The sequence below is a fragment of the Alligator sinensis genome, unplaced genomic scaffold (assembly GCF_000455745.1).
Source record: "Alligator sinensis unplaced genomic scaffold, ASM45574v1 scaffold297_1, whole genome shotgun sequence".
Classification (NCBI taxonomy): domain Eukaryota; kingdom Metazoa; phylum Chordata; order Crocodylia; family Alligatoridae; genus Alligator; species Alligator sinensis.
Genome location: NW_005841848.1, coordinates 2,204,859 through 2,223,440, shown reverse-complemented (window position 1 = coordinate 2,223,440; position 18,582 = coordinate 2,204,859). Strand labels below are relative to the sequence as shown.

General features: G+C 47.0%; 1 long non-coding RNA gene across 2 annotated transcripts in view; it reads right to left on the bottom strand.

Moving 5' to 3' along the window:
• LOC102384322 overlaps positions 1 to 18,582 on the bottom strand; it is a 45,157-nt gene that overhangs the window by 11,059 nt on the left and 15,516 nt on the right. For both annotated transcript variants that reach the window (XR_001358370.2, XR_003095036.1), the window contains exon 3: positions 11,073 to 11,167. This is a non-coding gene — a long non-coding RNA (uncharacterized LOC102384322). The remainder of the gene's footprint in view (positions 1 to 11,072; positions 11,168 to 18,582) is intronic.

Sequence of the window (18,582 nt, the reverse complement as noted above, 5' to 3'; positions counted from 1 at the left end):
GCACAGGATTAATGTTCAGAGAGTGCTGGGAATTTTAAAAAACACTTATGCTCCTAAAATAACTTTGTCTCATCATACAAAAACCTTTCTGAAGTCAAGAAATCTGGATATCACCTTGGCATACTGCCAGACAACACAAATCAAAGACATTCTGCCTTTGGGCAAGGGAGGATGCATTGCTGGCATGAGCTTTAAAAAGGCATCAGGATCAGGAAATATCTTGGCCAAGAGAAACTTGGCACTGCCTGGTTTTTGTTTGGCTCTAAGGAGCTGTGTAGCTCATTGAAACTGAACATCTGTGGAGGAAGGGTAAAAAATGCACAAGAGATGTGGTCTTATGGAAGCTCTGCTTATTCAGGGAAAGCAAATTCATAATGAACTGATACAGCTATCTGATACTGCAGTGAACACAATAACAATTATAGAAATAATCAAAAAACTATATAACGTTCATCGTCCTGGAAAATATTCAGGATAGACATTTTTGGGAATTATCGATGAGCTTGTCATGGGTCTCCTCCTTCGGCAGGCTCCATGACACTGGGTGCATCTACATGAGACACTACAACAGCCTAGCAACACACTATGGCAACGTAGCATCAGTGGGCACAAACAATGATGCTGCAGCTATGTCGCTGTAGCAACTTGCTCCCTTGTTATAGCACGTTGCTATGGCAATGTAGTGGCTAAAAATAGGGAGTACTAAATGATGTACTAAATGACCAAAGGGAGTACTAAATGATGGTGCAGTAACAGTGGCACTGTAGGAGCATATGTAGATGTGCCCACTCTTAACCACATCATCTCAGCAGGACGGGGGATACCAAGCTGGTCCTCTTCCAAACAGCCCATTGCCATCAGTTCTATGTGCTTGTGCTTTGCAGTCCTCTGCCAGACCCCAAGTGGTGGGACACACTCGAGGAGGGCAACGGTCTCCAGTGGACCAGTCTGTGTTCCACCCTAATTCCACAAGCCACTAGGGACCTAAGCTGATGGCTCCCGCATGAAGCTATCTCCAAGGGCATGTATCTGGCACGCTTCACCAACAACCTTGACACCTGGCCCCAGTTAGCAGAGGGAGACCCTGGCAAACATCTACTGTGAGTGAGCCAGGCTGCAACCCCTCCACTGCCTCCTCACCAACCTCTTCCTAAGATTCTGACTGCATTTTTCCTCACACCTTTTCTTTCACACACTCCCTATTCATGGCTACTACATTCCCATAGCAACATATGGTCAATTTCCTGCCTTTGGCCAAACTCACCATCTACCAGACTAAGAAGGAGACTCTGGACAGGGATGAAACCAGGTGACTGTGGGGCTGTTTTTGTCACTCTGCTCATGTCTCTGGGTAGAGTTTCACTGGGCAGCATCTACTGAAACCTTGCACATGTCCACTGACATCATGCACATTGATATGCTCTGTTCTGTGTTCCCACTTGGAACACTTATTATTAACCTTTAACCCAAACTCTTGTCCCTGTTTTCTCATTTGTTGTGTAGCAAAATCTGTTGCTGTGCTCCCAGTGCACTCCCTGATTGAGAGAGAGGCTTATAGTTGTCTTGGGTTCAGGCCCACTGCCCTTCATACAACAAATAGACCTGTCTCTGACAGTGGCAGGAACACTCGATGCTTTAGAGGAAGAGCATTGAACAGAGTATATCTAGAGTATGACCCCTCTTCATTATCCTCCCTGTCATCTACCATCATTGATTTATAGATGTGAAAGGATACATGCCTAACTGTTCTGTTTAATAGCTATTCAGAGATGTATCATCCATGAATTTATCTAATCCCCTTTTGAACTTGACTATGCTATCTGCCTCTACAACCTTCTGTGGCAATGAGGTCCACAAGTATGCACTGCCTAAAAATATACCGTCTCTTGCTAATTTTAATTCAGTCTCCTACTAATTTCAATGGGTGCCCCCTAGTTCTAATACTCTGGAACTTAGTGAATAATAGCTCCCAATTAACTCTGTCCACACCCTTCATGATTTTATATACCTCTGTTACATCCCCTATCGGTCTTTTCTTGCCTAAATTGAAGTCTTAGGTTTTTTAGTCTCTCCTTGTATGACAAATGCTCCATTCCCCTGATCATTTTGGTCCCCCTTTTCTAGTTTCTACCTTTTATAATCGTACTACATCCTGTTTGAGATGTGGAAACCAGAACTGCTCATAGTATTTGAAAATGCACCGGAGATTTGCAAAATGGCTTGATGATGTGTTTTGTTTTGAATTCCTTTATAATGCCCAGCATTTTATTGGCTTTTTTTTTTGGTTGCTTACTGCACATGTGCTGATGTTTTCAGAGAACGGGCCACAATGACTTCAAGATCTGTTTCCTGAGTTGGAAAAGCTAGTTCAGAACCCAATCTTGTGAATGTACAAATGAGGTTATTTTTCTCTGTGTGCATTACCTTGCACTTGTCAACAGTGAAGTTCATCTGTCAATTTTTTGCCCACCAGTTTAGTGAAATCAGCTTGGAATTTGACTGCTCAGGATATTTTAGTATCATTTACAAATCTGGAGATTTCACTTTGCACCCCCATGAAAAAAAAACTGCATTGAGGTGGGCCTTCCCAGCCCTATGACAGATTCAGAAGGAGAAGGGTTAGAGGGCCAGATACCATCACATAATTTGGGAATTCAGATTTGTCTCTTCCATGGTGTGTAACCAGCAGAGGGTGCATGGTCCATGATCAAGGTAAAGATCCCACCCAATGTGTAATATCTGAGGGCCTCCATTTTACTGCCATATCTGAGGGCCCCTGGTTTACTGCCAGTGCTTCTTTCTCAAATATGGAGTAATTCTTTTCTTTGGGAATAGCCTCCAGCTCAAATAGAAGACGGAGTTTTCCTCCCCATTCACCATTTCAGACAACACTGCCTCCAACCCCACACCGGAAGCATCGATCTAGAGAATAAACTCCTTTGAAAAGTAAGAGTCTACTTTTTTCTCTGCTGCTGTTTTTTGCAAAAGCAGTAACTTTCAAGTAACCCTTTAAGATTATGAAACAATATAAGAATAACTGTTTATCACAAAGACTACTATTAACTGTGGGATAACAGACTTTTAGACAACAGAGTATTAAAATAGCTTATAATACCAGTGGAGCTTAAGTCAGCATTGAGTACTAACACAGGCAGGATGTCTGGGCTTAACTACATTAAAGAAGGCACACAAAAACATATATAGAACAAACTATAACACCACAGTTAAGATTGATCATAGACTAATATATCTGAAGTAGTATAAGTTAAGGTCATGAGAGGGATCATATGGAGGTCTAGGCTGGACACAAAAGAAGGAAATATCTGTATTTGAAATAGAACAAGTCTAGGCTGACCACAATGGCCCCTTTTTGATCTGAAAATAACCTGCACATGACTGTTCTGAGTTTGATAACTTGCTGACTGTGCATAAGGACAGGTGTGCAAGAGGGAAAAAGAGGAAATAAAAGGATACAACTGCAAGACACGTGGAAATTAGACATGAACAGGGATCAGCAACTGAAGAGGTGGTAGAATTTGACTGGATAACAGCAAACAGAGGAACTGTGAGGTATAATAGAATAGGTTACATAGAAAGCAATTTGGGTGCATGACACCAAAAACACCACCGTGCAAGTGTGCAGAAGCCCCCTTGCCTAACAACTTAGCCTGGCCAGTGACATCACTCATCCTATATGTAGGATCATTTCAGTTTGCTTTGTTTAATCTGTCAATCAATCAATGTATCCTGAATGACTGGAATGGTCTGAAATCACACTTATTGTTACTGTCCCAGCCACCTCAAATCTACCTGTAGTTCAGGTGTAACAAGAAGCACCTGAACCTCTGGGTTGAATTTGCAGAGATGTGACCTTTTATTGTAGTGCATTGCCTGCGAGGCTTGCACCCATCATAGATTTTCCTGGGCAAATTCACCTAGTGATTTAAGTTTGTCCTGCAAGTTCAGTACATATGAGACCACATTATTGGTTCTCTGGGGTTGCTTTCCCCATATCTCCTGTATGAGATCCAGGATTCGGCAGGGTTGTCAGCCATAGAGCAGCTCAAAGTGGGAAAACCCTGTTGATGTCTGGGGCATCTCCTGAACTGCAAACAGCAGGGCTGGGAACAACTGGTTTGCACCAGGATCATGCCCAGGATGGTTGTGATACTCCCTGGTAGCCACACAACTCTTGCCACACAACCCCACTCCAGCTCCTTGGGGTTCCTCCCTTTTCCACACCTGCCATGCCTGGATGGATTTATTATATTAACGGAGGCTGCCCCAGGGTCTGCTAGTGAGCCCTTGTCCCTTTTGACTGGCTGGTATCTTTTGTACCCAGCTGGCCCCAGTCTTGCCCCTCAGGCACTATGCTATGGTCATATGGCCCTATTGGTGCCTCAGAACACCAATTGCCTTATGGGCCATATTTGTGGCCTCTTTTCTCTCCTGTAGACAGATATGTCCATACCTCATAGATGTTACTTGATCATTTGGAAAGGGCCTCCCAGCCCCAGTACAACTTTTGGCCCTCAGGCCTTGAACTGTCTGGGCCTCAGCTTTCCTGGCCTTGGTCCTTTTCTTCTGGCTTCACCCCTCAGTCCTGGTCCACTGCCCAGACCTTGGGTCCTGGGCCCAAGCACCATTTTGCATTTGCATGCTCTGGGGACCTGGCCTCTATATTGTGTGCTCAGGGCCAGCCCTCAGGGACCCTGACCCCAAGCCAGGCTACCCTTGGTGTCTCTGCTCTTGGCTCTCTGGGCCCCTAATCCTGGGCTGGGCTGCTCTCTGCCTCAGTCCTAGCCCTCTGGTCCGTGACCCCAGGCTGGGCTGCTCGCTGCCTCAGCCCTTGACCCCATGAATCCATGATCCCAGACAAGGCTGCCTGACCTTTGCCTGGGTTCTCCCAGCCTTGGCCTAATTCATCACATCAGCCTCAGCCCTCTGGGTCCCTGACCCCAGGCTAGCCTATCTGCTACTGAGTGCCACACCAGGCACCCCTCCGTGGCCTCCGCACCTCCCCCATATTCACAATCTGATTATCTGGTATCAAGCTAAAAATGGAATATAAACACAAGCAAGCATCTTCAAAACAAAGTCTGCTTCACTTAAGGTTAACATTGCCTGCAGGCCATACCTCCTTTGGAAACCTCTCATTCCAGCCCCCCTAGGTGACTTGGGTGCCTGTCTGCCTTGTCTCCAGCAGCCCTTCTCTCCTGGGAGCTCCTCTCCCTGCAGCAAGCAGGGACAGACTTCCCGCTTGAACTCAGACCCTGGGCTTATGTGCCCTGAAGCTGCACCCCTCCCTGTCCTGTGGCTCCCCAGCCACAAGCAAGGGTTTTCACTGGGGGCTGATGGCCAACCTGCCTTTCTGTGCTGCAGGGCAGGCTAGCTGCTATCACCTCTTAAAGTGACAGGGGCCTTGGTACCTATTACATGGTCCCAGTGGTGGGCATCCATGGCCTCAAATTTCCTTAACATTTTCTTAAGGGTTCTATTGAATTGCTCTGTCAACCTGTTGGTTTGGGGGTGGTAGACAGAGATTTTTACTGATTTAATTTTTAGTAGTTTACACAGTTGTTTTACGGTCTGGGACATGAAATCGGTTCCCTGGTCAGTAATGATTTCTCTCAGGGCATGCCCACCTGCAAAGACCACCTTTCATGGGCACCAAGCTCATGGCTTTGGCCATCATTGACCAAAGGAGTATGGCTTCTGGATAGCACATGACATGGTTGACTATTACCAATATGTGTTTATAGCTGGCTGCACTCCATTCCAGGGGTCCTACTCCATTCAAAGGGAACCTTCACTAATGGCAAAGGGACCAGCGAGGCTCACTCAGACCTTTGTGGGGTGGTAAGCTGGCACTCTGGACAGGAGGTGCAAAAATCCAGCACATATTTATAGATGCCTGGTCAGAAAATCTGGTCTGTGATGCAGCCCATGGTCTTTTCCTTTCCTAAGTGTTCTGAACAGGGAACAGAGTGGGTGAGGCACATGATCTCCTGCTGGTAGGGTTTCTTTGATCGTGTCATGTTTTTCCAACCAACAGAGCTTCTTCAAATGCAGTTTGAAGGGGGGGGAAAAGTGCCTTGTTGAGGGTTAGACACTTTCCAATTAACCACTGCTACCTGGCCTGGCTGAGTGATTCATCCATTTTTTGCTTGGTCGCAAACTGGGTGCCTTGGCTAGGAGCTCTGATTTGTGTACTGCAAGGAGCTCGGGCTCCACCTGTGATTACACCTCCTCCAGGGACTCCCTGGATCCAGAGGGCCCTTCTTTAAGATCATCCCCACTCTCTATGGTGCTGCATTTCATCAGTGGACTCCCATGGCTCCTCCCCCAAACTCTTGTCTTCTCCTGATGGACTGAAGGCTGGGGCCTGGATTGTAGCATGTCTGGTTGGCCAATTGAAACAGCAGGCCCTTTAAGAGTTCCTCAAGGCCTTCCTAATCTCATCTGAGGATCACCAGGTAGGCTAAGGAGTCCACCAGGCCTACCGCTTGGCTTTGTGGGTCTTCCCACTGACAATACCTAAGACCAGGGATAGGATTTTACATTCCCCTGAATGCACTGGATATACACCATATCCAGAAGCTCCACAGGGCCCAGGAGCAGGAATTTTCTAATAAGTGTTTGGGCACATCCTGAATATCTTAGTGTCACTGACCATGATCAGGATCATCAGTTTTGCAAACTGGACCACCCAAGCCCACAGTTCAGATCTGGGCACAGTTGTACTCCATGTGTGGTCAGTCTCAAGCCCAATGTCTGGGGCAGCCACAAATGAAATAGGTGTCCTATGCCTTACAACCAGAGGGTACGCTTCCCTCACCCTAAGGTCCTCTCCCTCCTGGCTCCCAGTTCTCATCTCTTTTGGGCACAGGTGGGCAACTATTTTGGCTAGCAGGCCACTTGATGAGTGTGGGTGAGCTGTTGAGGACTGCGCACACAAAATCTTCAGAAGATATCATTTTAACAAATTATAGATAGAAAACAAATCATATACTAGAAATCAAAAATCTACTATAACATATTTTAATTTTATTTCAAAAAATATTTTTTGTCCTGATTTATGTTTTTTGAGTAATGTATGTAGAGGCAATTGCATAATAGCTCAAAATAAAGTCTTACTTTTGTATGTTGTGTGTGTGAGGGGATGCGGGGTGTGTGTGGGGTGTGAATGTGTGGGGAAGTGAGAGGAGACGGGTGTGTGTATGTGTGTGGGGAGCTGCCCAAGTGCTAAGTTCTGGGACCCAGCCAGGGGTGGGTGGAGGGAGGAAGTGGGGGGGCAGGAGGTGCATGCAGCAGAGCTTGCCCAAGCAGTGCAGTGCAGATGCAATCTACCCTCCACCCCAGCCAACCCATGGCTTCTCCCATGGCACTCTGCATGGGGCAGAGCCCTGCCTGTTTCCACCCCAGGCAGCCTGCATCATGCTCTTGCCTGCACCTGCTCTGTACAAGCCAATGGCACCACCCTGGCTCAGCTCTGACCCTAGTTTCAGCCAGCATGCACAGCTTCCTGTCTGGGCAGCTCTCACTGCTGCTACAGCCACCTGGGTACAGCTTGGCTCCCCACACCTCCACTGGTTCCTCCTCCTCCTGTCTTTGATGCACCGCTCCAGGTAACAGGTAGTGCAGAGAAGTGTCAGCAGCCATGGGGATGTGTGTCAGGTACCACAGAACCAGCCAGCTTGGGGAAAAGCTACAACTGGACAGGTCCTGCCCCAGCATGCAGGGATCCATCTCCAGCTCCTAGCTGCCATCCACCCACTCGGCCACCTGCAGGTAGATGCTCATTAGGCCAGGCAGGGGCTGAGGCAGTGCCATCAGTGGGTGCGGGAGGGAATGTGCCACAGGTTGCCCCAGGTGGGAACAGGTGAGGCTCAACCCAGGGCTCGATTAACCCTTTAGTGGGCCCTGTGCAAACAAACTCGTAGGCCCATACTTAATACTATATATTTATATTACTTTTTTCACTCAATAATTATAATATGTAAAATAAGCACAACTGGGTCCCTTCTTCACTTAGGGCCCTAGGCATGTGCCTAGTTTGCCTATGCATTAATCTGGCCCTGGCTCAACCCCATGAAAAGTGCTGCAGGGGCAGCCATGGGCCAGATACAGTCAACTGGCAGACCAGATCCAGCCTGTGGGCAATATTTTGCCCCTGCTTTTCAGGTTGTCTGGGGCCATCCGTTCTGGTTTTGGGAAATGGGCTTGGAAGTCCCCCTCCAAGGCCAGTGGAGGCCCCAATCTCCTGGATCGAGGGATGTTTAACCTGGCTGGGGGGACAGCTCCAGTTGGCACTTCCTGAGTACCCTGCCTTGTCTGGCTTTCTGCCTCTGGGGCCTGTCTTGAGCCTCAAGGGATGTGTCTACATGTGCTATTACTGTACATGAATAAACTGTGGAGCTTATTACTCCAGAGTGTTTTGCTCCTGGGCATGCTGTTTGAACATGTGCCCAGAAGCAATTAACTCTGTAGCAATAAGTTCTTCAGTTTATTCATGCACAGCCTGTGGAGCTGGGTTGGAGCTGCCCAGCTGACAGGGCGTCCTGGGCATCAGCCGGCTAGTCCAGGGCTGCTCCTCACAGCTCAACATGCTGTGGAGGGGCTGGCTGGTGCACGAGGGAGCTTCGGTTTGGGGCTAGCCAGCAGGCATCCCTGTACTGAAGCCCCCTTGTGTCCCAGCCAGCCCCTCCAGTGTCTACACATGTGCTGCTAAGGAGTTTTTTACTCCGCAGTAGGATAGTATTTATATTTACAAGTACTATCTTGCTGCTCAGTTTATTAGTTTCTGTGCCCTAATAGGAATGCACATGTATACACCATGAAATTTACCACAGCTAATTAGTCTACTGCAGAATAAACATCCCGTGTAGATGCACCCAAGGTGTTAGGGTCTCCTCAGGATTATGCCCTCCAGAGGGTTCTGCTGTCAGGTATTGATCCATCAGGCAAACTACTTCTGCCGCGGTCTCAGGCTGATGCTGCAATACCCCGTTCCTACCCCAGGGGTCAGTATTTGGATAAACTGCTCCCAGAGAATTACTGCCCCACCTGCTTTCCTGTATTGGTGCTGGCTCAGGCTGATGACAATACCAGTCCTTCAGCCATTGGGCAATGAGGCTGGGTTGGTCTCCAGGCAGGTGGTACTCCTTGCAAAAGTGCTGTCTGAAGGTCTCCTCTGAAATGTCAAGGATGTCCAGTATCACAGTTTTCACCTCCTGCTAGTCACAAGCTGTCTCTGCATTGAGACCCTGATAGGCCAGCTGGGCCATCTGTGACAGATACAGAGACAGGATCAGTGCCCACTGCTCCAGAGGCCAACAGTTGCCACCGTCTCAGATATCTCTAAATATGCCTCGGGGTCATCAGGCAGTCCCAATCTTGGTCAGCTGTGGGAATGCTCTGGGGATGCTCTGGCTTGTGGCAGCTGGCTTGGGAGATGCCATTAGTACAGGTGGTCATAATAAGATGTCTGTCTGTTGCACCAGCTGCTACAACTGCTGTTGGTTCTGAACTGCAAGGTCCTTAATTAGTTGCTGCTGTTGTACATCCATTCATTTCATCAGTATTCCCATCTCCATGGTGGGGGCCCCGTCTGGGATCCACATCTACTCTGCCCTGTCCAAACCCCCTCTGTAGCAGGGGTTAGGATCACTAAACTGCCTGCATTTTCCACCAAAAGGTATGTAACAGGGCACCAGGGCAGCTCCCCGGTAGGGTCCAGAAGCTCAGGAGAAGGACAGAGAATCAGACCAGGGAGTCCAAGAGCCCAAAGAGGGGCAAAGTGTGGGATCAGGAGGTCTGAGAGCCTGGACAAAGGCCAAATATCTTGGAGTGAGACCAGGTGACATCAAGTAGAGAACACCTGACAGGCTTGGAGCATAGTGCAGGGGCGGTTTGGGGCCACGAAATTAGCCCACAAGGCATTGACCCCAGACACCTGGGGGTCATTACATTACCAGGGCAGTCTCCCTTAATTAAATAGACAACAAGGTTTGATGGGTGAAAGGCAGACTTCCCAAAGAGAAGGGTAGAAAAAACTTTTTTGGCCTCCAGGGGCTTCATGGCCACTCCCGGAGATGGTACCCTGTGACACAGTCCTCCAGCATCCCAGGGTGTTTTGCTTCCAGCACCTTCAGGGAGAGAGTGTGTCACTTCTTGGACTACTCTTCTCCCAGCCAAACAAGGAGAAGAACATGTCCCCTTCCCAATCCCCACATTGTACTGCAGCAAGACATAGGCTGGTCCTGAGCAGTCTGGGTCAGACAATCCAGGCTACCCTGTCCACTACTGATATCTGTCTCCAGGCAAACTGAGGGAGCCTGCAGAGCACACTGTGAGATGCATCCATAGGGACACCCTGGCTGCACAGTATCAGCACTGCAAGGTCTCTGTTTTTCAGGGGCTTAGCATTTGAGTGTCTGTTCTGGTGTCCCCAGGCAAGTTTTTTCTACCAGGAAGATTGCCCTGGGAAAATTTTCCCAAATCATTTGAACATGTATACACAGCTACTGTCAAGCATATACTCTTTCACCATAGTCAATTTTCCCATCATATATCCAGGTTTTCAAACAGTAAAAGAGAGAGAAAACATTTTTAAACTAGTTAAATGTAAAATTACCAACATTTACTGGGAAGGTTCAAGGGCAGGTGTAGTGTATGAAATTGCTTTTTACTCTCTCTCACTCTCTCTGAAACTGACTGCTTTCTCTTTAAAAACTATAATTGTTATAAACAAAGTTCACTTTATAAAGCAGTAGGTGGCAGCAATGAAAACTACTTATGCACACTACCAATATATTAATATAACTTATTTACCACTGAGCAAGGCAGTCATTGAGATGACAGAGAGTGACATGGAAATTATTTTCATAACTGTAAAAATGGAAGCCTAATGCATACATTTACAGTCACGGTAAAAGTAAAAAATGTAAAATGCTGTAGAAGCTATTGGATTTTTAGAACTGGAAACTGGAAGACTGGAAACTCAAAGTAAAGGTACCACTTTTTTAATGTTCACATTCCAAAGATCAAGGAAAAGAAGAATCTGTACTTACAGTTGCTGGAGTGAAGAGTTTCTCAAGTTACTATGCCTGAAAATGCTGTCCATATTCCTAAATCTTCTGGATGTGCAGCAAAATAGATTTGATTTCTGAGATGAGAAAGACAAGAGATATGATTTGTATTAATGACTGAGTAAAGGGAACTCCTGGACTAAGCTGTTCATGCAGCTGCATTTATAAAATGTGATAAGAAAAATGGTTCTGTTTATGGAAGTATTTAAATTGAAACGTGAAAAATAGATGTTCCCTACAAGTTAAAGTACCACTAGACCTCTGATATTAATATTCCATGGCAGCTACTGATGAAGAGAAATCCTGATATCCCTTACTAAGTATGGAAAAAAAATTGTGGCTACCTTGCTGTTATGGTGAAGTGGGTAGATGGAAAGATAACCTTTCATCAGTATAAAGAGCTAATTAACTTTTTTACATTACCAGGTAGCTAAAACAATGGAAGCCTCCATCCCAAAAACAGGCACATGTCACTAACCAAAATAAAGGAATATGTTTTGCTATCTGTGGCAATTTTGGATGGTTTGGGTAAGGCCAAAGGAACATGGCAAAATGGTAGGCCTGAAGTCATTGTGGCAGAACACCTTTGTGGTGCAGGGGCTGCAGTAGGCTGGGGCAGAACCCAGCAGGGAAGGCAGTCAAGTGAAGCACTCCCAGATCTCATTCCAAGCGGGGAGGTGTGTGGTGGAGCACCTTTGGGGGTGCTCACCACTTGAGGGCTCTCACAGGCTCTGAGGGGAGCCTGCTTTGGAGGAGCAGCAGGGGAAACTTCTCCCAGGTACCATTTTAAGTGGGGAGGTGTGTGGCAGGGCACTGTTGGTGCCTGCCACTTTAAGGCCTAAGCCAGGCAGTCAGCAGGTGCCTGGTTGCAGCAGCCATTTTAGATTCAGGGCTGCCTATATAAGCAGAGCATTTTGCTGCTGGCAGAGCAGGCAGCAACACTGCCTGGCTATGAGGCTTCATGTATCATCCTGGAGGTAAGGGCAGGAGCTGTAGAGGATGGTTTGGAGGCTCCTGCTCCTGGGTATGACCTAAAACTGCACCCTGTTGGGAGTGGGTGGCCTGGTGGGGTCGGTGACCTGGTGAAAGGCGGGTAGGGGTGCCTTAACCGTAGCCCTCACCTTTGGATGGGTTTGTGTAACACCAGAGTAGTTGGGGCCAGGCACAGCTACGGCCACCTGAGCCCTGTGGAGTGCAAGACCCTGAGGAAAGAGAGTGGGGGCCAGGCACAGCTACGGCCACCTGAGGCCACCGGGGAAGGAAGCCCTGTGGCCCCAAGTAAGAGGGCGGTGTGGAGCCCCAAGTGAAGGGGCAGAAATGAGTAGCCCCAGTGAAGGAGGCGGTGTGGAGCCCCGAGTGAAGGGGGCAAAGATTAGGAACCCCGGTGAAGGGGAGGAAGACCACAGGGCTCAGAGCCCAGTATGTTCATATACATATAGACCACAAAGAAAGGCTGCTCCAGGTGGGGAGTGAGAGTCCCTGTGAGACCCTGGAACACCAGTCGTGGTGTGAGCTACCCCAGCTCCCACAACCGGGTGGGTCACCCGTTAGTAGGGTCCAGAAGGCAGACCCCAGAGAGTGGGGCTAGGATGGCAGAGCCCTGATATCAAGTACCCTTGACTGGTCAATGCTGGGACCAGGATCAGACTGGTCAAAAGGGCCAGGGGCCCACAGCAAGGGACACCCGGAGCTGAGGGCCTGGGGTCCTGACTGGCCTTGGAGATGAGGCCAGGGCCTGTGTGGCCAAAGGTCCCGGGGGGACCACGCCCAAGAGGGAAAATGGTTTCAGGGAGCTAAATAGCCCAAATGAAGGCAGGGTAGGCCACTTGAATAGAGGGATCTTAGAGGGGTCCTGATTGGAGGATTCTGGAGCCCAGTGTGGGGCTGGTGAGATTAACATCAGTGGATGCCATCTGCGAGGTATGGGCTGCAGTGTAGGGGAGGTACGGAGCTGTAGGTAGCGCCCCCCAGCATTGGGGCATGAATGGGCAGCCTCCTGCCTTAATTAACATCTTAATTAATTAAGAACAAGGTGTGGCAGGTGAGTCAGGTGGGTATCGTGTCCAAGGGCAAGTGGGGAACCTAGCACCATGGCTAGGCGGGGAGCCCCAGTTTGCCACAGTCATCCTTAAGTTTTGGACAACGGCAACGTAGATTTTTGTAAGTGTGGTAGCTGGCATGTCAATAGAATATATGATGTAAACAACAGGCCAGGTTATGCAAATGATAAGCTCTACAACTCAAATTAGGCAAGGAAGACATAAGAGGAAACAGCTTGCTAAAAGGCCTATGTTTTGGCTCCAAAAGTTTTATTGATAAACAAGCAATTGCCTTGCTCACTATTAAATGAGTAATATGAATAAATGTAGTGTGCCCTAAGTAGCATACACTGCTGCAAAATTGTGTATTGCAAAACTGTGTATAAAGTATATATGCACATGCTATAGTCTCAATTATATTGATAATAAGTGAATTATGTAACCTTGAATAGTTTTCCACTTTGCTCAGTTCTCCTAATCGCTCTGTGATAAGGAGACATTCCAGGGCAGTGAGGAAAAAAGTATTTCTTATCCTTCTCAGAAATTTAAGTTTCACAAGGACACCGATTTTGACTAACATCTTTAAGCGTCAGTCACAGAAGTTTAGGGCTGGAAGGGACCTCAGGAGATCATTGGGTCTAGCCCCCCTGCTCTGGTCAGGAAAGACTGCTGGGGTCAAATAATCCCATCAAGGTGTGTGTCCAGTCTCCTTTTGAAGATCTCCAGGGTAGGTGCCCACACTCCTCTGAGAGTCTATTCCAGAGTCATTTGCCTTCAGCCAGTTCCCAAGGACCCTAAGAACACTAAGACATTTAAACTAGCTGATCAGAAGACATTTTCTTTTTTTTCCTATGTTTTGCTGGCAAAAACACTGATAAACACAAACATCACCCTGTGAGATCCTCCACTCAGATGAATCTTGCATGTGAAACCTAGTTTACAGTTATTTTAATGGGTAGTCCCCTGGTAAAGAAGCAGGAAACAGATCTCTACTGACTGCACCTACAACGCACTACTGCACACTTAGCCCAGGAAAATAAGACACGCACACCAGAAGCAGGTCCTTTATGGAGTTCCTAGTGTTCTCTACTTTTCTTTCAGACTAATCTCATGTATACATACTATTCACTCTATTACCCACTATTCTTGGGCTAGATGTCCAGGAGGTTGAAAGATCTCCTGGGCATCTAGAGTATAGTTAAGTGTTATTGTCTGGGTGAAATCAACCTTATTACTAGCTGCACTGAAGGGCCTATTTAGATCTCTAGTCTACATGTACATTTTGCTTTTCTCTTCCTCCTCATTTCCAGTTACTTTAAAAGGAGCAAAATCTACATTTTCAGTACATTCCTGCAACTGTTGTAGGTACATTTTCCCATCAGATATGAAAGGGTTAGTTGTGCAGGAGGCTGTGTGAAGTTGTAAATTTAAAATACAAGTCATTGAATGGTAACATTCACATCCCTGCTCTGGTTCTGTATCCAGTGGCTGGAGAATTCTCCAGTGCAGGAAGTAAAAAAAGAGTGGCTGGCTGTCCTGTAAAGACCCCCTCACAAACCCAGGTATAGGGGGCATGCTGGTAGGGTGGCTAGGGCTAGACACTGTGGAGATTTTAAGCAGCAATCTGGAGAAGTGGCCACAGTTTAGACAGCTCTTCAAGTATTTTGAAGTCCAAGATCAACTCAGAACCAGGAAGGGGAAATTGCTACTTGAAGGCATCATGGCTCCACCAGTCTCTGATCTGCAAGTTCTCTTTTGTGCTATTACATGGAACACAAATAGGGTCCTATCTAACAATTCTATTCAGATTAAACACATGGTGAACAAGACTCAAGAACATTTAGTCATAGTGTCTAGGTGGAAAACTGGCTAGCTCTGACCAGCTAAAGCAAATATATGGTCTATGGACTGGATCCATCCTGTGGAGCTGCTGTATCTGCTCCGCTGAGCCAGGGAATTTGGCATGTGATTAGTGGGGGTGGGGGGGTGGCCTCACACAGAACCTAGGGCCCTGGGGAAATGGCCATTGGCATCAGGGGGCAAGCAAGGGCTGATCCCAAACAGCCCTCACTAGCTCTGCTACTGTTTAGCTTGTGCCCATGTAGCAAAACCCCCAGTGTTTGGGGGGTTTTGTTTTTTTGTTTTTTACTTAAATACATTCCCTCCCTTCTCCAACCATTTCTGATTTGCTCTTTGCCCTCTCTATTCCTTATAAGTAGTTGTGATAAGTCATAGTTAAGAACATTGGATAAACTCTCCATTACTGTAACAATCCCCTTTTATATTGTCCATGTATCATTGTAAATAGTGTCCTGTTATTTTGGTATTGATTTCTATTGGTTTATATTGTATTCCCATTATGTTTGTATTGATTTTTTTTTTTTACTGTTTTATATTGATATCGTATGATTTAGGCCTATTTCTGTAAGCTAGCCAAAGTAATGTCAAGTCTCCATTTTGTGTCCCCTGCCCGGGCATACTCTATTGTAGCTGTGATGCAACTGTGACTCATACCTACACCTTCCATGTAAACTGGGTGAATGAAAGTGAATGAGAGTGCTTGAGACATAATAGTAGCAGGCCTAAAATAGCTCCAACTGAATGACCAGACCATCAACTTAACGACCCTCCCACCTCCTTGCATTGACTCTCCCTGAAACCACAGACCTCCTCCCAGAACCAAAGACAAAACTCAATATTTGAAAGATAAAGACCCTCCAAGAAACCAGCAACATGGAACCAAGGAACAGAATAGAAACCAGCAACTCCATCATTGTATCCCATCAGACAATGAGGATACCTGGAACTGCACGTCTTCATCTGAGCAGAACTGGCCCTTGCCTGGGCATGTCCTCCCCATTGGAGTCACAGGTAGCCCACCCATATAAAAGGGGTGGTAGAGTGTGACCTCCTTAGGATGCCCTCTCCATCCGGACCAGCACTACACCACACCACCTATCCATCCAGAGGTCCTGCCGGCAACCCCTCTCTGGACAACACCTCACTGGAGAAGATCCCGACTGACCATCAATGATTGACTCACAGCCTGGATAGGTAGCTATCACTCACATTTTCCCTCCAAACAAGGGACCTGAGCTCTGTTTCTGTACCCCCTTGACTTCAATCTCTCTATTAAGCTGTTTCTCCCCTGCTACCATTGTGTGAGTGCATAAGAAAAGGGGTAACACAATATTCGGATTACAAATTATTGGTTTCTGCACACACACTTACACTGTCTAATAAAATGGTTATTTGGAACCCTGAGTTGGGTTTTGTCTTACTGCAGTCCTTGCCCTGCTCCAATCTCTGCTTCTCGTCCCTGTGTGTCTCTGTCACCTCCAACACCCCCATTTTTCTGCTGCCTCAGCCCCCAGCTTCCCTCCCCTCCTGGCTCTTCATTCTGCTCCTAGCTCTGCTCCCTACTCTGCTCCTGGAATCTCTATCTGTCTGTCTGTCTCTGTCTCTCCCCACCCCCAGTCACCAAGCATCCCCAAGCATTGCTGCCCGAGTGTGTGTTTGTGTATGGATGTGTGTGCGGATCAATAATTTTCATATGAATATTTTGTGTGTATATAATTTTGTGTCATGCCCTTCTGCCTAATACTGCAATACTGAGATCCCAAGCATTGATCTGGCACGTGTTAAGTCAACACCCATTTGTCTGTCTTCACCACGGCCAGTGGCTGCCTGACTGCTGCAGTGGTAAGTACCCCACGCCAGATCTGGTCCATGAGAATCCCTGCAGTACGGATCCAGCACCCTGAGCTAAAGGGACCTCTCTTTACAGTCAGTAATGAAATCTCAAAAAAATCACTGTAATTATTCTTATTACAAAAATAAGGCTCTCTTCTTCTTCCTTATTTGAGAAACCCAGTAATCTGGCATTAATAGCCACTATTTGGGTTTTCCACATCTCTGTTTTTCTCACAATTATTTTATGCTCTTTAGTCTGAATCCTAATCCTGATGAGGTAGATTGATCCCACACAAGTCAGCAAACCTCTGAGTATGGCCTCTTAATAATACTGTCAGTAGGGGTGGATAGATGCAGTCCAACTGATTAAGTATATTATTCTGAGGTGGAAGGATGTTGGCTATGTTACAGGTTGCTACTATTCCATTTAGTGAGATACTTCACATGATGCAAAACTAACTTGTATTTCCACTTGTGTTTTCTGTTACTGTATACGTAACTGTATCCACTGGAAGTGTTTTTGTATGGCATTGTAATCTTTCTTGGGAACTTTTAGATGATTCTTCCTCTCCATTTCCTAAGAAAATATTTAATTTCAATCAGAAATTAATTCTGTGTAGGTGATGGAGGGGTCTCTCTGTTTGAGGACAAACATTGTATGAGAGGCCCATGTTTTTTAATTTGGAAAGCATTTTCACACTGAATCTCAGTTAAGGCAGTGTTTTCAAGAGGCAGCACCTTGTGCAGGAAAAAGTGAACAACTGGACTGGGATATCTCCCAGTTAGGCTACCATATCCAATGAGACCAGTCAGATTGAAATTAACATAGACACATACGCTTTCCTCTGCTTTTCTTTCCTTCTTTTCTGCAATCTGCTATTCTTTTCTATTTCTTAAGGTCCACTCATTTGACAAATTCATATTGACAACAATATATTAGATGTTTGTTACCTAGAAAAATTCCCCAAATCTAACTACTTTCAAAATGAAATAGATAATGTGTAACAGAATACTTTGGGTTACTTAGCAGTTTTCAGGTTAATATCTCATTTGGATGATCTACCAAAAAACAATGCTTTTAGCACAAGTATGATGAGTCCAGTTGCTGCCTGAGACAGGGGGCCATCCCCGGAGCTGGTCACAGTGTCTGCCAGTCCACCTGTCTAGGGCAGTCTGCGCTAACTCACCTGCCACACCTTGATGTATCAAAATGAGATGGAAAAAAATGCAGGAGACTACCCATTTAATTGATGCCAAGGCAAAATACACAGCTCTGACCTCCCTTCTGCTATGCTCCGTGCCTCGCAGATGGCATCCAAAATGACTTCCAACTCCCCCCGCCCCATTGCTGGGCCACACTTGGCCTCTGGTCCAAACCTGACCTCAGGCATCCTCAGCCATACCTTGGCCAGGCCTCTGGCCCAACTTGGCCTCAGGTGTCCTTAGATGTGCCTCGGCCACCTACCCCTCTCTGGGGCCTCTACTCTACCCCTGCCTGGAGCCTCTACTCACACACACTCTGGGCTCCTCGCCTCTTACTAGGCTCCTAGCCCCTCACATTCTGCCCCCTCACTGGGAGCACTACTCTGCCACCTCCCTGGAGATTCTGGTCCTTGTGCCCGTTGGGCCTGAGGTGTCCGTCTGTGTGCCTGGACCCCACTCTTGGCCTCTCACTAGGCCTCACTCTTATTCAGGCCTCCCACTAGGTCTTGGTCCCTCCTGGCCCCTGTGTTGTCACCCAAGCCGGGTGCTTTTCTCTC